The sequence below is a fragment of the Poeciliopsis prolifica genome, unplaced genomic scaffold, assembly GCF_027474105.1.
Source record: "Poeciliopsis prolifica strain line A6 unplaced genomic scaffold, Auburn_PproV2 SCAFFOLD110, whole genome shotgun sequence".
Lineage (NCBI taxonomy): Eukaryota > Metazoa > Chordata > Actinopteri > Cyprinodontiformes > Poeciliidae > Poeciliopsis > Poeciliopsis prolifica.
Genome location: NW_026562485.1, coordinates 685,046 through 710,991, shown reverse-complemented (window position 1 = coordinate 710,991; position 25,946 = coordinate 685,046). Strand labels below are relative to the sequence as shown.

Below are 25,946 nucleotides of genomic sequence, written 5' to 3'. Positions count from 1 at the left end.
TGGTTCGACCCGGATTCTGACCCCGTTTCCATGCCAACAGGCAGCATTACCAGTGGGCTGCCGGTTCAAATCCCCGCCGTGTCTGTCAGAGGCCAGGCATGGTGGAGGAAGTATCATGCTTCCTGGGTTCCTCCGGTTCTGGAAGGAAGGCGTCCATCTTCTTCTGATGATGATGACGATCCCAGAGACCTTCATCATCATCACTAGATCTTCCTCCTCAGAAGGTTAAAGGTTAAAGTTTTATTGGCGCTGTCTCTTTAACTGCCCCTCCCCCCTCCCTCTCTCAGCCTTTGCCTCTAATCTCCGTTCGGGAGCCGATCGGAGCGGAGCGGAGCCGGATTACAGACGCTGCTGCGGCCCGACCCAATCCTCCTGCCGGGACGTCACAGGACCGCCGGGTCCAGGAGCCACAGAGGATGACGATGGTCCACCAGTGACGAAGAGCAGCGAGATGTACGAGGAGAACGGCAGAGGTAAGTTCTGGAGGGACGGGTTCTGACTGCTCAGCATCTTCAATCTGGACCAGACCTGAACTCGGTCCGGTTGCCTTCAGCTCTTCCTTCAGAACCGATGGTGGGTCCATCAGGGAGCCAGATGCTCAGGTTCTTCTGGACCTGCAGGTGGTTCTGGTTCTCCACCTGCAGGACCGTCCCTGATCTTCTCATTCGGGCTACGGGGAACCGGTTCAGAACTTGGTTCTGGTTCTGAAGGCTTTTGGTGTTGAGCTCGGATTCCTCTCAGGTTTCCTGGACCAGTTGGTTGTGGTTGTTCCTGGGTCAGAACCTCCAGTGGAACCAGACCCGTTAGTATCTGAACCTCAGAACAGGGTCTGGTACCACCACAGTGGACCCGTTTGGTCCCAATTGGTCCCATTTGGACCCTTCGGACCCTTTGGTCCCGATTGGTCCCGTTTGGACCCGATTGGTCCCGTTTGGACCCGTTTGGTCCCGTTTGGACCCGTTTGGTCCCGCTTGGTCCCGTTTGGTCCCGCTTGGTCCCGTTTGGACCAGTTTGGACCAGTTTGGTCCCGTTTGGACCCGTTTGGTCCGCTTGGTCCCGTTTGGACCCGTTTGGTCCCGCTTGGTCCCGTTTGGTCCCGTTTGGTCCCGTTTGGACCCGTTTGGTCCCGCTTGGTCCCGTTTGGACCAGTTTGGACCAGTTTGGTCCCGTTTGGACCCGTTTGGTCCCGCTTGGTCCCGTTTGGTCCCGTTTGGTCCCGTTTGGTCCCGTTTGGACCCGTTTGGACGCGTTTGGACGCGTTTGGTCCCGTTTGGACGCGTTTGGACGTTTGGTCCCGATTGGACCAGTTTGGACCCGTTTGGACCAGTTTGGTCCCGTTTGGACCCGTTTGGTCCCGTTTGGACCCGTTTGGTCCCGCTTGGTCCCGTTTGGACCCGTTTGGTCCCGTTTGGTCCCGCTTGGTCCCGTTTGGTCCCGTTTGGACCCGTTTGGTCCCGTTTGGACCAGTTCTGACCCGTTTGGACCCGTTTGGTCCCGTTTGGACGCGTTTGGTCCCGTTTGGTCCCGCTTGGTCCCGTTTGGTCCCGTTTGGTCCCGTTTGGACCCGTTTGGTCCCGTTTGGACCCGTTTGGTCCCGCTTGGTCCCGTTTGGACCCGTTTGGACCCGTTTGGTCCCGTTTGGACCCGTTTGGACCCGTTTGGTCCCGCTTGGTCCCGTTTGGACCCGTTTGGTCCCGCTTGGTCCCGTTTGGACCCGTTTGGTCCCGCTTGGTCCCGCTTGGACCCGTTTGGACCCGTTTGGTCCGTTTGGTCCAGTTTGGTCCCGTTTGGACCCGTTTGGACCCGTTTGGTCCCGTTTGGTCCCGTTTGGACCCGTTTGGACCCGTTTGGTCCCGTTTGGACCCGTTTGGACCCGTTTGGACCCGTTTGGTCCCGTTTGGACCCGTTTGGACCCGTTTGGTCCCGTTTGGACCCGTTTGGTCCCGTTTGGTCCCGTTTGGACCCGTTTGGACCCGTTTGGTCCCGTTTGGTCCCGTTTGGACCCGTTTGGACCGTTTGGACCCGTTTGGTCCCGTTTGGTCCAGTTTGGTCCCGTTTGGACCCGTTTGGACCCGTTTGGTCCCGCTTGGTCCCATTTGGTCCAGTTTGGTCCCGTTTGGACCCGTTTGGACCCGTTTGGTCCAGTTTGGTCCCGCTTGGACCCGTTTGGACCCGTTTGGTCCCGTTTGGACCCGTTTGGACCCGTTTGGTCCCGTTTGGACCCGTTTGGACCCGTTTGGTCCCGTTTGGTCCCGTTTGGACCCGTTTGGTCCCGTTTGGTCCCGTTTGGACCCGTTTGGTCCCGCTTGGTCCCGTTTGGACCCGTTTGGTCCCGTTTGGACCCGTTTGGTCCAGTTTGGTCCCGTTTGGACCCGTTTGGACCCGTTTGGTCCCGCTTGGTCCCGTTTGGTCCAGTTTGGTCCCGTTTGGACCCGTTTGGTCCCGTTTGGACCCGTTTGGACCCGTTTGGTCCCGCTTGGTCCCGTTTGGTCCCGTTTGGACCCGTTTGGACCCGTTTGGTCCCGTTTGGTCCCGTTTGGTCCCGTTTGGTCCCGTTTGGACCCGCTCTCTGGATGCTCTGCACTCCTCATCTGTTGCCGTGGAAGGAACCGGATCAGCAGCTAATCCTTCCATTGTTCTGAGTTAATCAAACCGGGCCTGAAACCCGGAGGACTCCAGAGGTTCTGGAGGAGCTTTTGGAAAGATCAGAATCTTTCATCAGGCTGTGGAAGCAGCTTCAGTTTCTGGGTATTCAGCTATGCTCAGTGGCCCTGCTGCAGGGTTCTGGTTCTGGTACTAGCCCAGTAATGTTTTTGGGTCGTTAATCAGATGAAAGCAATGCAGCAAATTCTGAGGCAGCAGGAAGAACATCACCGGACCGAATGTTCCTCTGGCCAACAGAAGGTTGTACCAAACCTTCAGCTTGAGTTCCTCAGAACTCAGACCTTCAGGGATCCAGATTGGATCCGGTTCTGGTTCTGATCCGGTCTGACAGGACAGAGTTTATTTCATGGAAATCTGGTCCTGTTTTCCAGGCTGGCAGTGAACGCATCATGTCCATGTTTCTCCACCTGCCTCAGAACAACAGCTGGACGGCAGCAAAGCATTGTGGAAATCCTGATAGGGATAAAGCTCTTCCAGAGCGATGCTTCACACAGCCTCCGGGGGGCGCCGTGACGGTCCCCATAGGATAGAAAGGCAGACTGAAAGTGTGTGTCCTCAGGATTTAACACAGAAATCACGTCCTAGATCCACCGTGGACACACAGATCTAGGTCACAGCTGTTCCCCCCTCACACACACACACACACACACACACACACACACACACACACACACACACACACACACACACACACACACACACACACACACACACACACTTCCTCTTCCTCCTCCTGCTCCCTCCTGTCTGACCTTGCAGGAGGACAAAGAGGACAGAAGATCTTTTTTGTTCTGCTGTCGGGTCAGAACCAGCAGGCTCCATCGGCTTCCAGAACCACAGGACCAAACCGGACCAAGAACCAGCTAAGATTCTGGTTTTGAGTCCGGTTTCTGCTGCTGAAACACCTCAGAGTCTAGATGGAGAAAAAGTCCCAGTCTGAACCCAAAGTGGGAAGCATTCAGACGTCTAGACGTCATGTTGATGCCGGAAACCCAAACGGGGTTCATCGATATCCAGAGAAAACGCTGCAGTGTTCTGGTTCATCAGCTGCTGGTTCCACTGTGTGTCTGCAGGTAGCAGCGGCTTCGCCACGGCGATGGACGGAGAGGAGGGAGGGGGAGACGAGGAGGGGGAGGCGGACGGAGGGGGAGGAAGTGGAGGAGGAAGAGACGAGGAAGAGGAAAAGGATGCAGAGTGGGATGAGGAGCTGGACGGAGGAGATGAAGGTGGAGTGAGGATGACGAGAACCGACACGCTTCACTCCACCACCAGCTCCACTGCAACGCAGAGAAGAAGAGGACAACACGGCAAGAAACAGGTGAGAACACGGCAAGAAACAGGTGAGAACACGGCAAGAAACAGGTGAGAACACGGCAAGAAACAGGTGAGAACACGGCAAGAAACAGGTGAGAACACGGCAAGAAACAGGTGAGAACAGCAGTTCCAAACGTTTTCTGGTCCCTGTGGGTTACAATAAAATCCCCCAAAAAGAAAATAGAACATAAACCTAAACAAACATTTTGTTTTCAAACTCCACTGAAGTTCTTTCACACTTCAGGTTGCAACAAAACAAACTCCAAACCATCTTTACAGTGAAACTGTTTCGCAACTGCACCCCCTGTAATGGCACTGCACGCCCCTAGGGGGCGCGCCACACTTTGGGAACCACTGATTGACAACATGCTGATATCAAGTGAAAACATGGCATGCAGAAGTTCAGATATTAAACGATAAACTTTCTTCATTTGGAGAAACGATCAAAACTTTCAGCGTTATTCCAGCCCGTTTCCTGACCAGAACCCCATCCTGCGGTTCTGGTTCTTCTGACCTGATGATGATGATGGGATGAAATGAGAACCAAAGATCTGGTGGTCACTGAAGTCAGCTGTATTTTTATGAACATATGAAACATGTCAACATTATCAGACCTCTGATAATGGGTTCTTCTAGAACCGACCCGGTTCTTCAGAACCGACCCGGTTCTTCAGATGTTCTGAAAAACTTAGTCATTGGGAGGATGTGCTGGCTCTTCACTGTGAACCAGATACATTGCCATAGAAACAGATGATGTAAGTGATGATGTCACCTTCCTCCTCAGGTGCAGGGCAGCAACCAGGTCCAACGGGCCCCCAGGGCGTTGTTCTGTCTGAAGCTCAACAACCCGATCCGACGTGCCGCACTTCACATCGTCGAGTGGAAGTATCCTTCAGCCAATCATGACTTTATATCAAATCATGTTTTATGATCCCAGTTTGGACCTGACATCATTCTGGTTCCGTTAGCATCAGAACCCTCTGATGCTAACGTGTCATCACATGCAAATGGAAAAGGCGTTTTTATTCTGAGCAAATTCTGAGCAAACTTTGAAAATATCGCCAAAAGAGAAAATGTAAATTATCAGTGAATTAACTGGGATGGCATGATTGGGTAGGCTGATTGGGTCAGCTGATTGGGTCAGCTGTTGACGTACACACAGCTGGAATAAACAGTAGAAAGTTTGCAAAGTCAGAATTTATTCCATCTCCCATGAATGAACTCTTCTTCAGAGAACCACTTCAAGCCAGTGCAAAAACTTTGAGTTTTGTCGTTTCCAGTTTTAATGCAATGCTTCAAAATATCAGTAAAAAAACACAGATGGAAACACTGCTTTTGTTTTCTGTGGGAGATCTGACAAGGTCATCAGAACCTCCAGGTCCAGTGTCTCCAGAACCATGCTGAGCTGAAATCTACCCGGAGGGAACGAGACTGGGCGTGTCTCTGCTCTCTGATTGGACAGAAACCAGGAAGTCCTCCAGCAGTGGGACACAGAAACCGGTTCTGGTGCCATTAAAGGCTCCTGTCTGAACAGGAAGCTACAGGTCAGATGCAGGACCAGGCAGTCTGTTGGTTTCAGAACTTCCTGAACTCGTTTCTCAGACCGTTCGATATCTTCATCCTGTTAGCCATCTTTGCTAACTGCGTGGCTCTGGGAGTTTCCAAACCGTTTCCTGAAGATGACTCCAACTCCACCAACCATGACCTGGTGAGAGAAGGCCTGACCTCCAGAATAAGAGCCTGGGGCTGTGGAGGCAGTGGTGCAAGATAAACTGGCGCAGTGGATGATTGACAGATCTGTGATTGGCTCTGAAGACTCTCTGCGTCCTCCGCCGTCTACAGACCGAGCCCGTTGTTCGTGCAGTCACTTCCTGTTGGGGTGATGGCTGCTCCTCGCTCTCAGCTGAACTCAGGAGATGTTGTTCATTGGTCTTCCACCCAACGGACTTAAACATTTTATTGAGATCGTCCAGTCCATGTTCTCCAGCCACCAGAACCGATTACGTGTTCTGCTGTCCGGTTCTGACAGACCTTGTTCTGTGTTTCAGGAACAAGTGGAGTACGTCTTCCTCATAATCTTCACCATAGAGACCTTCCTGAAGATCCTGGCCTACGGTCTGGTGATGCACCCCAGCTCCTACATCCGCAACGGCTGGAACCTGCTGGACTTTGTCATCGTCATTGTTGGGTAGGAACACAGAAGACCTGGAGGAGGTCTCTGTAGGCCTTTCAATCCTTCTGTGTGTGAGTCCCAGGTTCTGACCCACTTTATTTAAGTAGTTTATATATCTGAAGTGAAGTGATTCATAGTTTTCAATGATTTTATGAATAAAATCCATCCATCAGCAGCCTGGAGACCCAGACTTTTGTCTCTCCAGCCACTGGGCCAGATCCTCCCAAAGCGTTGGTTCCCAGGCCTCTGGCGCCAGAGCAAAGCTCAGAGCACACAGCTGAGTTTAGCTTGTCAGTCTAACTGCAATGGTTCTGGTTCTGGTCTCAGAAGTTCTCCAGAACCTCATAGAACAACCACCCTCATGCTGCAGCATGTAACTGCAAAAATCTTTCAAGTGTGGATGCCAGCATAGACATTAGCATGCTAACCCCTCAGACTGACTGCTTTCAGATTTCCCATCAGCCATTTTGATTTCAGCATAATGGAAATGTCGTTTCGAAGCCTTTTAGCTCTGCCGTCGCCGCAGCTTGATGCTCAGGAAGACTGAGCCAGATGTCACACTTAGACAAGATGGGCTGTCCTGTCAGACCGTCAGTTCCCAGAACCACAAAAAATGAAAATCTCGTAAGAGTGCTTATGAGGTCACTGCGACCCCTTTAAGGACTGCTGGAGAACTCATTTTCATGACTTGGATTAACTTTATATCAAATCATGTTTTCCACTTTGATCATCAAGTAATAAAATGCAGCAGAATCATAAACAGGAAACTTTGCTGTTCACGAGTCTCACTACAGTCATCAACTGGTATCAACTGAATGCTTACTGTTAGCTTCTGCTAATTGTTTTAGGTATAGCAGTTTAGCATTAGCAGAGCTAAGAGATTCTTGTTTAGTGAATTAATAATCATTGGGCCAAACTTTTTCGTCGACGACCGGGAAGAACGAAATGTCTATTTAACGCAAACATCATCCATCCATCGTCCATCCATCCATCCATTCATCCATCCATCCATCATCCATTCATCATCCCATCCATCATCCATCATCCATCCATCATCCATCCATCCATCATCCATCCATCCATCCATCCATCCATCCATCCATCCATCCATCCATCCATCCATCCATCCATCCATCATCCATCCATCCATCCATCCATCCATCCATCCATCCATCCATCCATCATCATCCATCTATCCATCCATCCATCCATCCATCCATTCATCCATCCATCCATTCATCCATCCATCCATCCATCATCATCCATCCATCCATCATCCATCCATCCATCCATTCATCCATCCATCCATTCATCCATCCATCATCCATCATCCATTCATCCATCCATCAATTCATCATCCATCATCCATCCATCATCCATTCATCATCCATTCATCCATCCATCATCCATCATCCATTCATCCATCCATCAATTCATCATCCATCATCCATCCATCATCCATCCATCATCCATCATCCATCCATCCATCCATCATCCATCCATCATCCATCCATCCATCATCCATCCATCATCCATCCATCATCCATCCATCCATCATCCATCCATCATCCATCCATCCATCATCCATCCATCCATCATCCATCCATCATCATCCATCATCCATCCATCATCATCCATCCATCATCCATCCATCATCCATCCATCCATCATCCATCCATCCATCCATCATCCATCCATCCATCATCCATCCATCATCATCCATCCATCATCATCCATCCATCCATCATCCATCCATCATCCATCCATCCATCATCCATCCATCATCATCCATCATCCATCCATCCATCATCCATCCATCATCCATCCATCATCCATCCATCCATCATCCATCCATCCATCCATCCATCCATCCATCATCCATCCATCATCCATCCATCCATCATCCATCCATCATCCATCCATCATCCATCCATCCATCATCCATCATCCATCCATCCTGACTGAGCTGAGATGTTTCAGTCTTGAGACAGTGAAGTGATGGATCGTTTGGCTCTCAGCCAGCAGACCTGGAGCTTCATTCTCTGTCCTCACTGCAGCACAAGAGACATGACTGGACGTCTTCAGATCAGTGATGATGCTGGTGATGATAAAGCCTGTGTCATGGTAACTCTGCCTGGGGATGCTTTGCTCCATTTCACTGCATCAGAGACAGCAATGGACCCTCTGGACTTTGCTTCATGCTTCTCTGCAGGAGACTGACTGGACATAAACTCCTGCGCCTGGATGAGGAGAAGGTCTCAGTGGACCCCTGATCTATGGTGGCGAGCTAAAAACATTTTCTGCTTCATCGATGGTTCAGGCCTTTTCTATGGTGCTACCAGGACTGAAACCAGAACCGGAACACAAGCAGCTGAAAGGAGTCTCCTCTGTGGGTTTAGAGTAGAGCTGCTGCTGCTCTACAGGGTTCCAGCTTCATCTGGACACCTCCAGCTAGAGGTTTTCCTGGTTCTTCCCAATGGGTGAGAATCCAAAACTCCGTGGGGGACTGGTTATCCTTGTAATTCAGGAAAACAGGATCCTGCAGGGTGAGCTGGAGAGAGAACGTCTGGGTTTCCCGTCTGGACCTGTGACCTCCAAGCCTTTCCATCACCTTTCTACACAATTACACTCGACTCTCATCTCATCTGGCAATGAAAGAGGAATGATTGAAGCATTTTATTGCTTATTCCCCACAGGGTTAGCATGACATGTGTCATGGCCAGATATTAGCGACTGAATGAAATCACTCAATCTTTTTGAACTTTAACAGAGTTTAGACCTCCAGAAAACATTTCTCAATATTCATCCAGACCTTCTGGACAGAGCAACTTGTAGAGAAAGGGGCTGGTTTCTACCAAGTCAGCAGTCACATGGGTGGGTAGTTTCACTTCCCTCAGTCCTCTGGGATCGGACATTCACCAGAAACCAAGGTATTAACTGGATGCAAACATGAACAGAAATTTCAGAAGGAAACTTCTGGGGATGCTGACTCTTCCTTCCTAGAAGCCACACCTTCAGAAGTACAACTGATAACTGATGTTTCACTTTTCTTTTTCTGTGCAGGTTATTCAGCGTCGTCCTGGAGACAATGACTCATAAGTCAAGCGGTGAGCAGGCAACCACTCACCACATGCCAGGGAAGCCGGGAGGTCTGGATGTCAAAGCTCTGAGAGCCTTCAGGGTGCTGCGACCCCTCAGGCTGGTCTCTGGAGTCCCCAGTGAGTTTCCTGGACAGTGACCTGACTGGACAATGTGTGTCCAACATGTCTTCAGTTCTGTGTGTTCTTCAGGTCTGCAGATTGTCCTGAACTCCATCATGAAGGCAATGGTTCCTCTGCTGCACATCGCTCTATTGGTTCTCTTCGTCATCATCATACGCCATCATTGGCTTGGAACTCTTCATCGGACGTATGCACAGGACCTGCTATTACATCGGGACAGGTGCTGCACACAAATGGACTGGTCACACCTGTAATCACTCGCCCCACGAGGTCCAAAGAGAATCATGAAGATACTTTTACTCGGTTTGGGTGATCTTTCCTAAATGTTCAGCTGCTGAAAGGATGAAGAGTGGCTCCTTTCTGGTTCATCTCTCTTTGAGGCCTTTAGCAGATTCGGTTTGTCCAGTTGAGCCCAAAACAAAGAAATAAAACACCAAACAGGTTTATTTTAAGATCCCTTCATCCCGGATGAAGTGCCTGCTCACTGCCTGCTCAGCTCTCAAACCTACCCAACCTGAGCTGTAGCGTCAGCTGCACGGTCAGCAGACCCTACAGATCGAGACTCCCATGTTGATTCTACAAGCCCCCTGATTCAGGAAGCTTCAGGGGGCTGAAGGAACCACTGAACCACAAAACCCCAAAACATCCTCCACACATCCCATCACCATTAACACTGCTGACTTTTGGCTGAGTCTTCGCTCTTATGAAAGACCTTATCTGCAGTTTATTTTCAGTGAACAACCATTCAATCATCAAACACTGATATTTACCAATTTACTGTCAAAGAAAATGTTTCTTCATAGTGTTGTCTCGCCCAGGCTGTCACCTCTGTTTTCGGTGTCGCCTCATCATCTTGTCTCCTCGGTGAGTTTACTTCTACCGATTATCCTCGTCTCCAGATAACTACGTGGAGGACGAACCGGTGCCATGTGCGTTCGCCGGACATGGCCGCCAATGCACTGTGAACGGCTCTGAGTGTCGGGGCCGATGGGACGGTCCCAATGGTGGAATCACCAACTTTGATAACTTTTTCTTTGCCATGTTGACGGTGTTTCAGTGCATCACCATGGAGGGACCGATGTGTTTGTACTGGGTGAGGACGCACCTCCAGTTGTCCTCCCATACTCAGAGTTGTGTCCACGTCTCCTCATCCTTCTCCTGGTCTCTCTTTGCAGATGAACGACGCCATTGGCTTTGAGCTGCCCTGGGTATATTTTGTCAGTCTGGTTATTTTTGGATCCTTCTTTGTTCTGAATCTGGTTTTGGGAGTCCTCAGTGGGTCAGTTGAGCTCTCAGAAGGTTCTGATGGTAGGCGTGGACCAGAACTCACCTCTAAATGAATGCCATTTGAATGTTTCAGAGAGTTCAGTAAGGAAAGGGAGAAGGCCAAAGGGGAGACTTCCAGAAGGGGAGAAGCAGATGGAGGAGGATCTGTGTGGATACATGGACTGGATCACTCAGGCGGAGGACATGGGACGAACTGGACGAGGACGGAAAACCCACGTCAGACTGTGTGAGTCTGTGTTTTCATCCATCAGTTCAGCAGTTTGATGTTCAGAGACAGAAATAATCCAGACTCAGCACAGCACTCCATACTGGATCAGATTAAGGATTTTCTCTGGATCAAAGGAGAAAGCTGCAGAATCAGGTCATGTGACATGGCTTACCATCGGTCACATGACTGAGCTGAGCATCAACCGGGTCACGAAAAGATCCAGATCAATCAGAACATCAAGAACACAGCTGAAAAGGTCAGATGTACCTTCTGGAGTCTGGTGTCAATATGATGTCCACACAACTTTACCGCCATCCTCAGGTCCACTTTGACCTCAGTAGATTATCAATGATCTTTCCAGAGAGGAGAATGGGTCAGACTGGACAGTCAAGAAACTCAAACACTGAAAGTCTCCTTCAAGGTCCACACCCAAACCTGCTGCTTTGTGACAGGATCAGACTCTGAGGGCTTGTTGATGCCCTCAACCTTCAGCACACAGGTTGTTATTGTGGTTCTGATGAGCAACATGCTCACAACTAAAACATCTAGACTTCTACACATCTTGTCTCTGGAACCTTCAGAAACATGTAGCTCTCATTAATGGTTGGCGAGAAGGTTCTGGTTGGATCATTCTCTTCCATGAGGGTAACAGGTCCAGGATGGATGGACCTGTTACCCTGACCAGTAAGGCAGAGCCCAGCTTCCCTGTGGATCAGGAATCTTCAAGTGCAGACCTTCAGGCCTGGTGTTCTGTACCCGTTAGATCTGTCTGGTCCAACACACCTGACCCAAATGGCTGAATCGCCTCCTTACTGTTTGGTCCAGTTCTCCAGAGCCCCCCTAACAATGTCATTATTTGACTTGTGTGTTGAAGCAAAGATGTATCTAAAAGTTGCAGGATTCTGGTTCTCGAGGCCTGGAGTCAAGAAACTTATTTCAGCTGCTTGTCATTCCTTCTGGATCATGAATGGAAAGCTTTGCTTCCAGGCTCAATACTTTCTTCACCACCAGACTCCAACATCTTCATTACTGCTGATGGGGCTGTGATGCATCTGTCCACCTACTGCTCCATACTCCAGAGGTTCCCCATCATCTCCATGACCACGCCATCACATCCTGCCAAGGATCAGGAGGAGCAGAACCTGGAGGAGTCAATCTGACAATTAAAACTGTTCCCGCCTCTGCAGGGTGGTCTGTAATGACGCCGTGTCTTCCTGTGTGTCTCAGGGCCGTCCCTGGGGGATCTGTCCGACAAGAAGAGGAAGTTTGGCTGGTTCAGTCATTCTAACGACACTCATGGTGAGTCAGTCTCAGATAAAATGGTCCAAAATGTCTCTGACTTTCATGAGTTGAAGGAGAGTGGTGGTGAGGCAGACGCGGTAGAACCATGTTGAACTGAGAAGATGAGCTTTAATGGTGAAGTACGGCACAATATAATCCAAAATGTCCAAAACCCAGGCAGCACTGCTGAGTGGAAACCAGGGCTCAACACCGGCAGCAAACAGGGAACACGAATGGACTGAGACAACATTGACAAGGACCCGACGAAGACGTAGAAACACAGAACAGGACACTGACAAGACAATGAGCCACAGTAAATGGTGGACAGACACACTGATGGAGGACAATAATGCTAATGTCAAAACCTTAATGCTTTCTGTCTCTGTCTGTCTTCCTGTCTGTCTCTGTCTGTTAGCGAGTCTTCCAGCGAGTGAGACGGCTTCAGAGAACACCGAGAACATCGATGAAGAACACACCAACTGCTGCCAGGCCTGCTGGTAACCTTCTTCCATTTCCTAACTCTAACCCATTTTCAATTTAATCAAGACTTTATTAACATTAGCTTCTGCAAAAGGCCATATCAGTGGAACGCTTTAGCATTTGTGGAACTGATGTTCATAATTAGTGAATTAGAGTTAGCAGAGCGAGCCAGTTAGTTAGCAGTAACCACCACTTACCAGAAGCTTATAAAGACATGACATCATCATCATTCCATGATGATGATGATGTCATGTGGCCTTCAAGCGCTGAGGACCTCATCATCCAGCGCCACCTTCAGGCAGTAGATTGACCTCAGTTTGTTGTGTCCAGTGCTTCTGTGATGAAGATCAGCTGCTGGTGAGTTTCTGTAGGAGAAAGTCATATTTTCAGACATTCCAGTTGCTGAAGGGTTCTTTCTGTCTCAGCCGGACGTTGCGTCGCTGGAACCGAGTCTGTCGCAGGAACTGTCGCACTGCTGTCAAATCGGTGACATTCTATTGGCTGGTTCTCCTGCTGGTCTTTCTGAACACCTCACTCAGTGCCTCCGAACACTACAACCAGCCTGACTGGCTGACTCAAGTCCAGGGTAAGCAGCCGTTCAGCGCTGCTGCGCGGCGGTCTCTCTGACGAACGCTGGGCGGCCTTGGTGAGGTAATTTTTCCGTTTTTGCAGACATTGCCAACAAGGTCCTGCTGTCTCTGTTCACGGTGGAGATGCTGCTGAAGATGTACAGCTTGGGTCTGGCGCATTACTTCGTGGCCTTCTTCAACCGCTTTGACTGCTTTGTGGTGTGTGGTGGGATCATCGAGACCATTCTGGTGGAGCTGGAGATCATGCCTCCATTGGGGATCGCCGTGCTGCGCTGCTGCGTCCGCCTGCTGCGCATCTTCAAGGTCACACGGTGAGAGGTCAAGAGGTCATAGCTTGGCCTCCAGGTGGGACCCAAACTCCTGGTCTCTGATGGTGTCCCTGTGTCTCCCCAGCCATTGGACGGCTCTGTCCAACCTGGTGGCCTCCCTGCTGAACTCCATGAAGTCCATTGCCTCCCTGCTGCTGCTCCTCTTCCTCTTTCTCATCATTTTCGCTCTGCTCGGCATGCAGCTGTTCGGAGGAAAGTTTAACTTCGATGAGACGCAGACCAAGCGGAGCACTTTTGATGCCTTCCCGCAGGCGCTGCTCACCTGTTTCCAGGTATCACGGCAACAGCAGGTGATGTCACCAGCTGAAGGGGCGTGTCCCTGATGATGACTGTGTGTCAGATCCTGACAGGTGAGGACTGGAATGTGGTCATGTACGACGGCATCATGGTACGGCGGCCCGGTGTTCCCAGGGATGATCGTCTGCGTTTATTTTGTCATCCTCTTCATCTGTGGCAACTGTATCCATGGCAACTAACCAACACATGGTCGATCAAACGGTTTATTATCGGAGAGCTCTGCTCATCTGACTCTCCATCAGAACTCCCCAAACATCTTCTCCTTACCGACCATCAGACATCCTGCTGAACGTCTTCCTGGCCATCGCCGTGGACAATCTGGCCGGAGGCGACGGGGACGACAAGAGAAAAAGTGAGAGATGGAGAAGCAGATGGAAAACCTGGCTTTTATCCTGCCTGATGCTCTCCTGTTTTCTCTTCTGCAGAAAGAAGTCTGAGGGTGAGGGAGAGGAGGAGGCCGAAGGAGAAGTGAAGGTCAGCAGATCACCAAGGTCACACGTCTCTGACGTGTCCTCAGTTTTATTCTAACCTTTGTTTGTCTCTTCAGGTCGACATCGATGAAGATACAGTATGAGGAGGAAGAGGAGCTTCCTGAAGGAGAAGACGGTCCGTTCTCACCAAATGATCTGGACCCATTGAACCGACCAGGAACCAGAACTCCTCTCTGCAGCATGTTAGGACAACGTCTGACTCTCCAGAGCAGAATCTCTGCTTCAGTCTTTAGTCAAGTCGATTTTTCCAAATTAAATCCCAAAACTGTTCTCATGAAGACAGTGAGGATCTGTTAAATGAACCAGAACCAGAATCCTCTGGTCCTGCAGGTTCTGGAAATACAATTGGTTTGTTCAAATGGACAAATATTTCAGAACGCTCCAGAAAGGGATTCTGGGAACTAGTGAGTGGTTCCAAGATCAGGAGTTCTGGAGGTTCAGGGTCAGATGGTTGAACCATCAGTCCAGCCCAGTTCTAACAGCAGACCAGAACCCCTAGGGATCAGGCCTATTATCATCTTGTAGCTGCAGGTCAGTAGGATGAGCTCTGCGTCCAAACAGATGTTTCCCCTCTCTTCTCCTAAGACGGAGGCGTCCAGCTGAAGATGGCCGACCTTGCTCCTCCTAAAGAGAAAGTTCTTCCCATCCCAGAGGGCAGCGCCTTCTTCTGCCTCAGCAAAACAAACCCGTGAGTGAGCAGCTCAGCATTCACTGCCCTTTACACACACTAAAAAACATTTCAGCAAGCTCAGGGCCGTGCAGAGGCCTGTGAAGGGACATTGAACAAAAACACCGTACAGCAACAACCCACATTAATCAAGAATCTAATTGGATCCTACAATATTATTGCCATCATGCAGGGACAATGCAAAGCAAATGTCTATATTTTCCCCAGCAGGAATAAAGTTTCTGTTTCTGCTGACAGATGGAGGCCAATCTGATCTGAGAATGAAGCTGTTAAACAGACCAGAGTTATGAATAAAAACATTTGCTGCCATTTTACTAATTAAGCCCTAAGTACCGGGTGGCAAGTGGGTGGTACCAGGTAGTACCGGGTGGTATCAAGGGGTACCGGGTGGTATCGAGGGGTATAGGGTGGTACCGGGTGGTATCAAGGGGTACCGGGTGGTATCGAGGGGTATAGGGTGGTATTGAGGGATACCGGGTGGTATTGAGGGGTACCGGGTGGTATTGAGGGGTATAGGGTGGTATTGAGGGGTATAGGGTGATACCGGGTGGTATCGAGGGGTACCGGTGGTATCGAGGGCACCGGGTGGTATCGAGGGTACCGGTGGTATCGAGGGGTACCGGGTGGTATCGAGGGGTACCGGTGGTATTGAGGGATACCGGGTGGTATTGAGGGGTACCGGGTGGTATTGAGGGTCCCGGTGGTATCGAGGGGTATAGGGTGGTATGGGTGGTATCTAGGTACCGGGTGGTATCGAGGGTACCGGGTGGTATTGAGGGGTCCCGGTGGTTTGAGGTATAGGGTGGTATTGAGGGTGGTGGTACCGGGTGGTATCGAGGGGTACAGGGTGGTATCGAGGGTATAGGTGGTACGAGGTATAGGGTTACATCGAGGGGTATAGGGTGGATCGAGGGTACAGGGTGGTATCGAGGGTATAGGGTGACATCGAAGGGGTATATGGTGGAATCGAGGGTACAGGTGGTATCGAGGGGTATGGGTGGTATCGGGGTATAGGGTGCTATCAGGGTACCGGGTGACATCGAGGGGTATAGGTGGTATCGAGACGTATACGACTCATGCCTCATATCAGGATGTCTAATATAATCAGACATTATTTGTATCTGTCAGTGGTTCCGACCCAGTCTGCCGGTAGAACCAGCTTTTAGCAGAATGATGAAGTTAAAGTCAAGTTTCTCTGCAGCTGAGCTTTTCTGTGTTTCGGGTCGAGGCGGGTTTTTTACCGCTATTGCAGAACAATCAGACCAACGTTTTTATTACAGAGTATAAAAATATTCTTGCCCATAATGTGACAGTTAGAGGCTCAGATCCTCATCATCATGGATCTGAACAACATGGAGGCAGAAACTCAGAGTCTTTATTAGACTGAAGGCCAAATCATTTATTTTGATAAATTATTATATTGAGCTAAATATTATTGCTGAGGGGTAAGCAGGCCTCCAGATATACAGACTAAAAAAAAAATAAAAATAGAAAAATGTTTGAAAAAAAAAAAACTTAAAAGGGCATAAAGAGTAAAAGGGCGGGCTCAAGCCCCATAGACCCCCTCTGCTCGTGCCTGAGCAACCTTCATTGTGTCAAATAACTTCTATTCTCAAAGCCTAAGAAATGCTGAAAATTGGATGGATTTTCATCTGTTTTTAACTCAAGTATTTGAGTTTCTGAAAGATAAAGTTGCAGTAAATAATAGTTAGTAAAGGTTTGTTGACTCTGGATCTGATCCATCCAGAATCCAGCTGGTTCTGGTTCCATGTGAAGACCTGACTCTTTGGTCTGTCTTTCTGTTTGCAGGATCCGTGTCGCCTGCCACACGCTCATCCATCACCACATCTTCACCACCTCATCCTCGTCTTCATCATCCTCAGCAGCTGCTCATTGGCTGCTGAGGATCCAATCAGAGCGCACTCCTTCAGGAAACAAGTGAGTCTCCCTCACTAACACCCAGCTCTGTGATGTCACAGGTGATGTCATCAGTACGCCTCTGGGTTGGCATTGGGAGGGGCGGGGCTTCAGAAGGTGTCTGGGTAGGTCTGGGTCAGTGAGTAACCGGGTCAACGAGGCAGAAATAAGAGAAAAGAGAGAAAAATTACAACACACTCACACACACACACTCACACACACACACACACACACACACACACTCACACACACTCACACACACACACACACACTCACACACACACACTCACACATACACACACACACTCACACACACTCACACATACACCACACACACTCACACACACACACTCACACATACACACACACACTCACACACACTCACATACACACTCACACACACACTCACACACACTCACATACACACACACACTCACACACACTCACACATACACACACACACACACACACACACACACACTCACACACACTCACACATACACACACACACTCACACACACACTCACACATACACACACACACACACACACACTCACACATACACACACACACTCACACACACACTCACACCCACACACACTCACACATACACACACACAAACACTCACACACCACTCACACATACACACACACACTCACACACACTCACACATACACACACACACTCACACACACTCACACATACACACACACTCCACACACCTCACACCCACACACACTCACACATACACACACACAAACACTCACACATACACCACACACACACTCACACACACACCCCACACACACTCACACACACACTCACACACACACCCACACCACACACACACTCACACACACACTCACACACACAAACACCACACACACACACACACTCACACACACACCCCACACACACCCACACACACACACACACACTCACACACACACTCACACACACACACACACACACACACTCACACACACACTCACACACACACACACACTCGTCTCTGAACTCAGATTTCTTGAGGTTCTGTTTTATGATTGTGACCGTTTCCCTCGGTCCAAATTTCACTCCAATCAATCTGATCTGTTCTTCCTCCATAGGTGGAAATAAATGTGATGGTTTTTCAAACCGTCTGCAGTCTGAATGTTGCACTTTATGAGACTTTTACGTCATAAGAGAAGAATCCAGACGGTGAATCCAAACATGGTTTGAAAATGATAGTAATGAAAGGCAGTCTGAGTCAGTCCTGGTCCAACTCCAAACAGAACCGTCAGAACCGGGTCGGACGCTGCAGTCAGTTTTCTTTCTTTGTGCTGACCGTCTGTGACCGAGGCGACGCTCTCAGCAACTTTACAATCCATCCAGGCGGCAGCCATCTTTACTAAAGTCCATCTCGAAGGCGGCCATTTTTCCTAACCCTAAACCGTTCACACAGAAATCTGTCGGGTTTAATCAGTAGTGGAAGAACATGAAGTTAGCACCGAGACCAGCTGAGTGAAGAAATAATTATTTCATGAGAATCCCAGGACAGACGCCTGAGGTACAGCTTGACTGCTGGTCCAAACCTGCTGCTCACCTGCAGCAGCTTTGGACAGGAATGTGTTCCTGGAAATGATTGTACTTCCTGTCTGAGTCTGAACTTCCTGTGTGTCTCTAGATTCTGGGTTACGCTGACTACGCCTTCACCTCCATCTTCACCGTGGAGATTCTGCTGAAGGTAGCAATCTGTCGGCAGGAAGTCTCGGACCTGAGCTTCCCTTGTGACTTCCTGTCTGTTCCTCTCAGATGACGGTCCACGGCGCGTTCCTCCACCAGGGATCCTTCTGCAGGAACTGGTTCAACCTCCTGGACCTCCTGGTCGTCGCGTCTCGCTCGTCTCCTTCTTCTTGCAGTCAGTATTTATTTACCAAGGGCCCATGCAGCCAGACTCTAGCTTGACCTCCAGAAACAGTTTTCTAGATGCTTTCGTGCCTCCATGGCCTCCTGCTGTGAACGGGGGCCATGCTGACCACCAACACATGTTGATACTCCAGTCCTGCCTATTTAATTCTCCCTGGGTGGCAGGAATCACATTGGCTGAACTTTGCTGCCTCCTAGTGGTCAGAGTTATGCCCCAGTTAGCTTTAGAAAATCGAGTTTCTTCAGAATCCGTTTCAAGCAGAAGCATGTGGTTTTTCTAGAAGTGTAAATAAATTCAGACAGTAAGAGCCCCCAGGGCTCCAGGACCTTCTCCTGTCTGGTCCCATCAGAAGTTTTCTGGTTCCTCTGTGTGTCTGCAGCTCCAGCGCCATCTCTGTGGTGAAGATCCTTCGAGTCCTCCGGGTGCTGCGACCTCTCAGAGCCATCAACAGGGCCAAAGGACTGAAGGTAACTGACCCCTGATGGTGAGGATGTGAGGGTTGGGGCTGGGTCGGGTCTCAGAGGTTCTGGCCTGGTTCTGGTCATCCAGGTGTTAAGTCTCTCTGGTGTGTGTTGCAGCATGTGGTCCAGTGTGTGTTTGTGGCGATCCGGACCATCGGGAACATCATGATCGTCACCACGCTGCTGCAGTTCATGTTCGCCTGCATCGGCGTCCAGCTCTTCAAGGTTCCTCTCCGCCGTTCACCCGGCCCAGACCCGGCCCTGACCCGACTCAGGCCCGGCTCTGGCACCGGCTCTGGCACCGGCTCTGGCACCGGCTCACTCTGCTTCTGCTTGCAGGGGAAGTTCTACCGCTGCACCGACGAGGCCAAGAGCACTCCGGAACAGTGCAAGTGAGTCAGAGAGGCAGTTCTGGTCCAGTTCTGGTCCGGCTCTGGTTCCGCTCAGGCTGAACCAGGTGTGTGTCTGCAGAGGAACCTTTGTTGTCTACAAGGACGGAGACGTGAGCCACCCCATGGTCAGGGAGCGCATTTGGCTGAACAGTGACTTCAACTTCGACAACGTCCTGATGGGGATGATGGCGCTCTTCACCGTGTCCACCTTCGAGGGCTGGCCCGCGTCGTATCACCTTCATCTTTTCTTTCTCCCTCAGCTGGCTCTGAACGTTTTGTGTCTCGGTTCTCCAGACTCCTCTACAAAGCCATCGACGCCAACGGAGAGAACTCGGGTCCGATCTACAACTACAGGGTGGAGATCTCCATCTTCTTCATCGTTTACATCATCATCATCGCCTTCTTCATGATGAACATCTTTGTGGGTTTTGTCATCATCACCTTCAGAGAGCAAGGGAGCAGGAGTACAAGAACTGTGAGCTGGACAAGAACCAGGTAACCCAGACCTATTGGACCAGAACCTTGGCAAAAGTCCAAATCAGTTTGAGGACACAATGTCTTCATGAGACATTGTCCATACAAACCTCCAGAAACACAATCACTCTGACTAAAGGAGGACATCAGGCTCCTTTAGAACTCCAAGGGTCCAACAGAACCGGCTTGTCTTTGTCCCTGTTCTGTCTCAGCGGGGTGCAGGTCCACCCAGAGCAGGACCCTCCTCTTCCTCAGTCAGGCCTCAGATGTTCCTCCATGTTTCTTTGATGGTTTCTAAACGCAGAAAAGAATCACATTTTAGCAAAAGATCATCGTTAAGCATCATTTGACCTGCTGGATGAGCGAAGACTCCCAAACCGGGCGTTCAGTGGACGTCTGTCTCTCTGTGTGGATCCACACGTAGCAAAAGTTCTGTTTCTGCTTCAGGACTAAAACGACAGAATGAGTGTCCTGATTGTTGCTGCAGTCTGAAACGCCAGGACTGTCCACCATGTTGGACCCAGTTCTATATGATGGGCTTGATTTGGGTCTGGATCTGTTGGTCTTGTAAAGTCCACTCAGAACATTGTCTGGTCCGATTCAGACCCAAACAGTTCAGTTCTGTCAGCTTCCGTGAAATGTCTGGAATAATAACTGTTGGATCAGTTTCTGTCCTCGGTCCAATCGTTGGGCTGCAGGACGCTCTGCCTCAGGTCTGTCCCATGTCTCCTGCCTCTGTCTCAGCGTCAGTGCGTGGAGTACGCCTTGAAGGCTCAGCCTCTGAAACTCTACATCCCAAAGAACCCAGTTCAGTACAAGTTCTGGTCCATCATCAACTCCACGGGGTTCGAGTACGTCATGTTCGTCCTGATTCTGCTCAACACCGTCACTCTGGCTGTGCAGGTCGGTACTGGTCCTGTTCGTCAAAGCCGATCCAGTCGGGCCAAAGCGAGCTGAGTGTTTTCTGTGCTGCAGCACTACGAGCAGTCCAAGACCTTCAGCTATGTCATGGACATCCTCAACATGGTCTTCACCGGACTCTTCACCATAGAGATGCTGCTGAAGCTGCTGGCCCTGCGCTCCGGGTGCAGAACCGAATGAGGACGGAAATCGATCGGCCCGCATCCTGCACAGCGTCTCATGTCTTCCTTGTCCTTGCAGCACTACTTTGTGGACGCCTGGAACTCCTTCGACGCTCTAATCGTGGTCGGCGTGTGGTGGACATTGTGGTGACGGAGTTCAGCGTGAGCAGCAGATCACAGTGAAAAAATCACGTCTCAAGTATAAAAATCGACTTTCATGCAGGGCTTAATGAATGTTTCTGTTTTCAGAGCGGCGAGGACAGCTCCAGGGTCTCCATCACCTTCTTCCGCCTGTTCCGAGTGATGCGACTGGTCAAGCTCCTGAATAAAGGGGAGGGCATTCGCACGTTGCTGTGGACATTCATCAAATCGCTGCAGGTTAGCGAGGCGGGGTTAGCGGGGCGGGGTTAGCGGGGCGGGGTTAGCGAGGCGGGGTTAGCGGGGCGGGGTTAGCGGGCGGGGTTAGCGAGGCGGTTAGCGGGGCGGGGTTAGCGAGGAAGGGTTAGCGGGGCGGGGTTAGCGGGGCGGGGTTAGCGGGGCGGGGTTAGCGAGGCGGGGTTAGCGGGGCGGGGTTAGCGAGGAAGGTTAGCGAGGCGGGGTTAGCGGGGCGGGGTTAGCGGGGCGGGGTTAGCGGGGCGGGGTTAGCGAGGAGGGGTTAGCGAGGGCGGGGTTAGCGGGGCGGGGTTAGCGAGGCGGGGTTAGCGGGCGGGTTAGCGAGGCGGGGTTAGCGGGGCGGGGTTAGCGGGGCGGGGTTAGCGAGGAAGGGTTAGCGAGGCGGGGTTAGCGGGGCGGGGTTAACCAGAGAGCAGGTAGTAAACAAAGAAAGTTGGCAAAATGTCTTAAATGCCTGAAAATTGTGGATTAAGTGAATCAGAAGGTGGAAAGACTCCAGAAAATCACTGGGATCAAAAATCATAAACAAACAAACCTTCAGGTTGCTGGTGAGCCATCAGTCGGGTTGTCGGGTTCAAGCCCCGCTGCCTGGCTTTGGGGCGCCGGGTCAGACTTCGACTCTCCCCTTCCTCTCCCTGCAGGCTCTGCCGTATGTCGCTCTGCTCATTGCCATGATCTTCTTCATCTACGCTGTCATCGGCATGCAGGTGAGTTCACACAGGTAAGCCTGCAGGGGGCACTGTTTGGAGTCCAGACACCAGAGCCGAGGTTCTGCCCCAGAACCTGAGCGCAGTAGGACTAGGTTCTGACCAATGTTCCCTCTAAGCTGCGCCTGCGCAATCGCGCACTGCTCACATATTCTCAGCGCACAAGAAAATCTATGTAGCGCATAAAATAAAGTCCAACGTAAAGTAGACATTGAGCTCAGACATCAGTTTTGACTATGGACCAATAAAATTTTTTTTTTCCGTACTACTTTGTGATCGAACTCAGTGAGTGACAGGAATCCAGCCAATGATACGATACGGTTCACTTTCGCTACGTGGGTTACGTACCTTGGTCATATGGCCGTGCAGGTGAGAATAGTGTTAGTGAACAACCACTGGAGAAGTGAGAAGGGCAGACGTGAAAAAAACTGTAATTAAATATTTTACAAGATTTATACCGTATCACAAGCTACAGAAAATTTCATTGTGCAAAATGTGAATGTTTTAATATGAACAAACATTTATGTCTGAAAGGTGTAATGTCTCATTTCTCACCATGGCTGAAGCAGGACTCTTACTTATAGCATGCATCTCATGAACAGCAATGTTTTCTTTTCTTTTTATTTTAATTGAGCAAATCACTTAAAAGCAAACGAATGAAAATTGCTGATGTAATTTAATTTTTTTAATAAGCCATGCAACTTTCTATGCTCCCAGATTTATGATACTTGTGCGTGGCCACGCCGTGTACACTGATGATGCTCACAGTGGTCCTCAGTGGCCCAGGAAGCTTGTGTGTACGCCCAGACACATGAAAAATTAGAGGGAACATTGGTTCTGACTGACTCCGGGTTAACTGTTCCCTCTGCTGCGTCTGGCAGACGTTTGGGAAGATCGCGATGCAGGACTACACTCAGATCAACAGAAACAACAACTTCCAGACGTTTCCTCAGGCCGTGCTGCTCCTCTTCAGGTCAGAGGCTTCTCCTCTCCTTCTGATGCTCAGCGCCCGGTCTCTGCTGGTTTACCTGAGTGTGTGTGAACAGGTGTGCCACAGGTGAAGCATGGCAGGATCATGCTGGCCAGCCTTCCAGGGAAACGCTGCGATCCGGAGTCGGACTACGAACCAGGAGAGGAGTTCAGCTGCGGAAGCAACTTCGCCATTGTTTACTTCATCAGCTTCTTCATGCTGTGTGCTTTCCTGGTGGGAATCTGAACATTCCTAGAATGTTCCCATAACGTTCCCAGAACATTTCTCTGTTTGGACCAGAACCTGAGCACATTTCTCTTTCTCTCACTTAGATCATCAACCTGTTTGTTGCCGTCATCATGGACAACTTCGACTATCTGACGCGGGATTGGTCCATCCTGGGGCCACATCACCTGGATGAATTCAAAAGGATCTGGTCGGAGTACGATCCAGAGGCCAAGTAGGTTCTGAAGAGGGTCTGCTTCCTGTCAGTGGTTCAGTTCTTCTGTGAGCTCAGTTTATGATCAGCTTCTTCCGATTACGTAGATCTGAGATGTTCCTGAGTTCTGCTGCTGCCATTTGGAGCAGAAACTGGAGTCACCGATCTGTGGAACGTTTTGTTTCCTCAGAGGTCGGATCAAACATCTGGATGTGGTGGCGCTGCTCCGGAGGATCCAGCCTCCTCTGGGGTTCGGCAAGCTCTGTCCGCACAGAGTGGCCTGCAAGGTGAGCAGGACTGACCCGACCCCGGTCCACCTTAACACAACCCCGGTCCGCCTTAACACAACCCCGGTCCGCCTTAACACAACCCCGGTCCGCCTTAACACGACCCCGGTCCGCCTTAACACAACCCCGGTCCGCCTTAACACGACCCCGGTCCGCCTTAACACAACCCCGGTCCGCCTTAACACAACCCCGGTCCGCCTTAACACAACCCCGGTCCGCCTTAACACAACCCCGGTCCGCCTTAACCCAACCCCGGTCCACCTTAACCCATCCCCGGTCCGCCTTAACCCAACCCCGGTCCGCCTTAACACAACCCCGGTCCGCCTTAACCCAACCCCGGTCCGCCTTAACACAACCCCGGTCCGCCTTAACACAACCCCGGTCCGCCTTAACACAACCCCGGTCCGCCTTAACACAACCCCGGTCCGCCTTAACACAACCCCGGTCCGCCTTAACCCAACCCCGGTCCACCTTAACCCATCCCCGGTCCGCCTTAACCCAACCCCGGTCCGCCTTAACCCAACCCCGGTCCGCCTTAACACAACCCCGGTCCGCCTTAACACAACCCCGGTCCGCCTTAACCCAACCCCGGTCCGCCTTAACACAACCCCGGTCCGCCTTAACACAACCCCGGTCCGCCTTAACACAACCCCGGTCCGCCTTAACACAACCCTGGTCCGGTCCGCCTTAACACAACCCCGGTCCGCCTTAACCCAACCCCGGTCCACCTTAATACAACCCCGGTCCACCTTAACACAACCCCGGTCCGCCTTAACACAACCCTGGTCCACCTTAACACAACCCCGGTCCCCCTTAACCCGACCCCGGTCCGCCTTAACACAACCCCGGTCCGCCTTAACACAACCCCGGTCCGCCTTAACACAACCCTGGTCCGGTCCGCCTTAACACAACCCCGGTCCGCCTTAACACAACCCCGGTCCACCTTAACACAACCCCGGTCCGCCTTAACCCAACCCCGGTCCACCTTAATACAACCCCGGTCCACCTTAACACAACCCCGGTCCGCCTTAACCCGACCCCGGTCCGCCTTAACACAACCCCGGTCCGCCTTAACACAACCCCGGTCCGCCTTAACACAACCCCGGTCCGCCTTAACACAACCCCGGTCCGCCTTAACCCAACCCCGGTCCGCCTTAACACAACCCCGGTCCGCCTTAACACAACCCCGGTCCGCCTTAACACAACCCTGGTCCACCTTAACACAACCCCGGTCCCCCTTAACCCGACCCCGGTCCGCCTTAACACAACCCCGGTCCGCCTTAACACAACCCTGGTCCGGTCCGCCTTAACACAACCCCGGTCCGCCTTAACACAACCCCGGTCCACCTTAACACAACCCCGGTCCGCCTTAACCCAACCCCGGTCCACCTTAATACAACCCCGGTCCACCTTAACACAACCCCGGTCCGCCTTAACCCGACCCCGGTCCGCCTTAACACAACCCCGGTCCGCCTTAACACAACCCCGGTCCGCCTTAACACAACCCCGGTCCGCCTTAACACAACCCTGGTCCACCTTAACACAACCCCGGTCCCCCTTAACCCGACCCCGGTCCGCCTTAACACAACCCCGGTCCGCCTTAACACAACCCGTCCGCCTTAACACAACCCCGGTCCGCCTTAACCCAACCCCGGTCCGCCTTAACACAACCCCGGTCCGCCTTAACACAACCCCGGTCCGCCTTAACACAACCCTGGTCCACCTTAACACAACCCCGGTCCCCCTTAACCCGACCCCGGTCCGCCTTAACACAACCCCGGTCCGCCTTAACACAACCCTGGTCCGGTCCGCCTTAACACAACCCCGGTCCGCCTTAACACAACCCCGGTCCACCTTAACACAACCCCGGTCCGCCTTAACCCAACCCCGG

At 51.1% G+C, this 25,946-nt stretch overlaps 1 pseudogene; it reads left to right on the top strand.

The window, feature by feature from the left end:
• Positions 1 to 302: 302 nt before the first annotated feature.
• LOC129354430 (voltage-dependent L-type calcium channel subunit alpha-1D-like) overlaps positions 303 to 25,946 on the top strand; it is a 32,846-nt pseudogene continuing 7,202 nt past the window's right edge.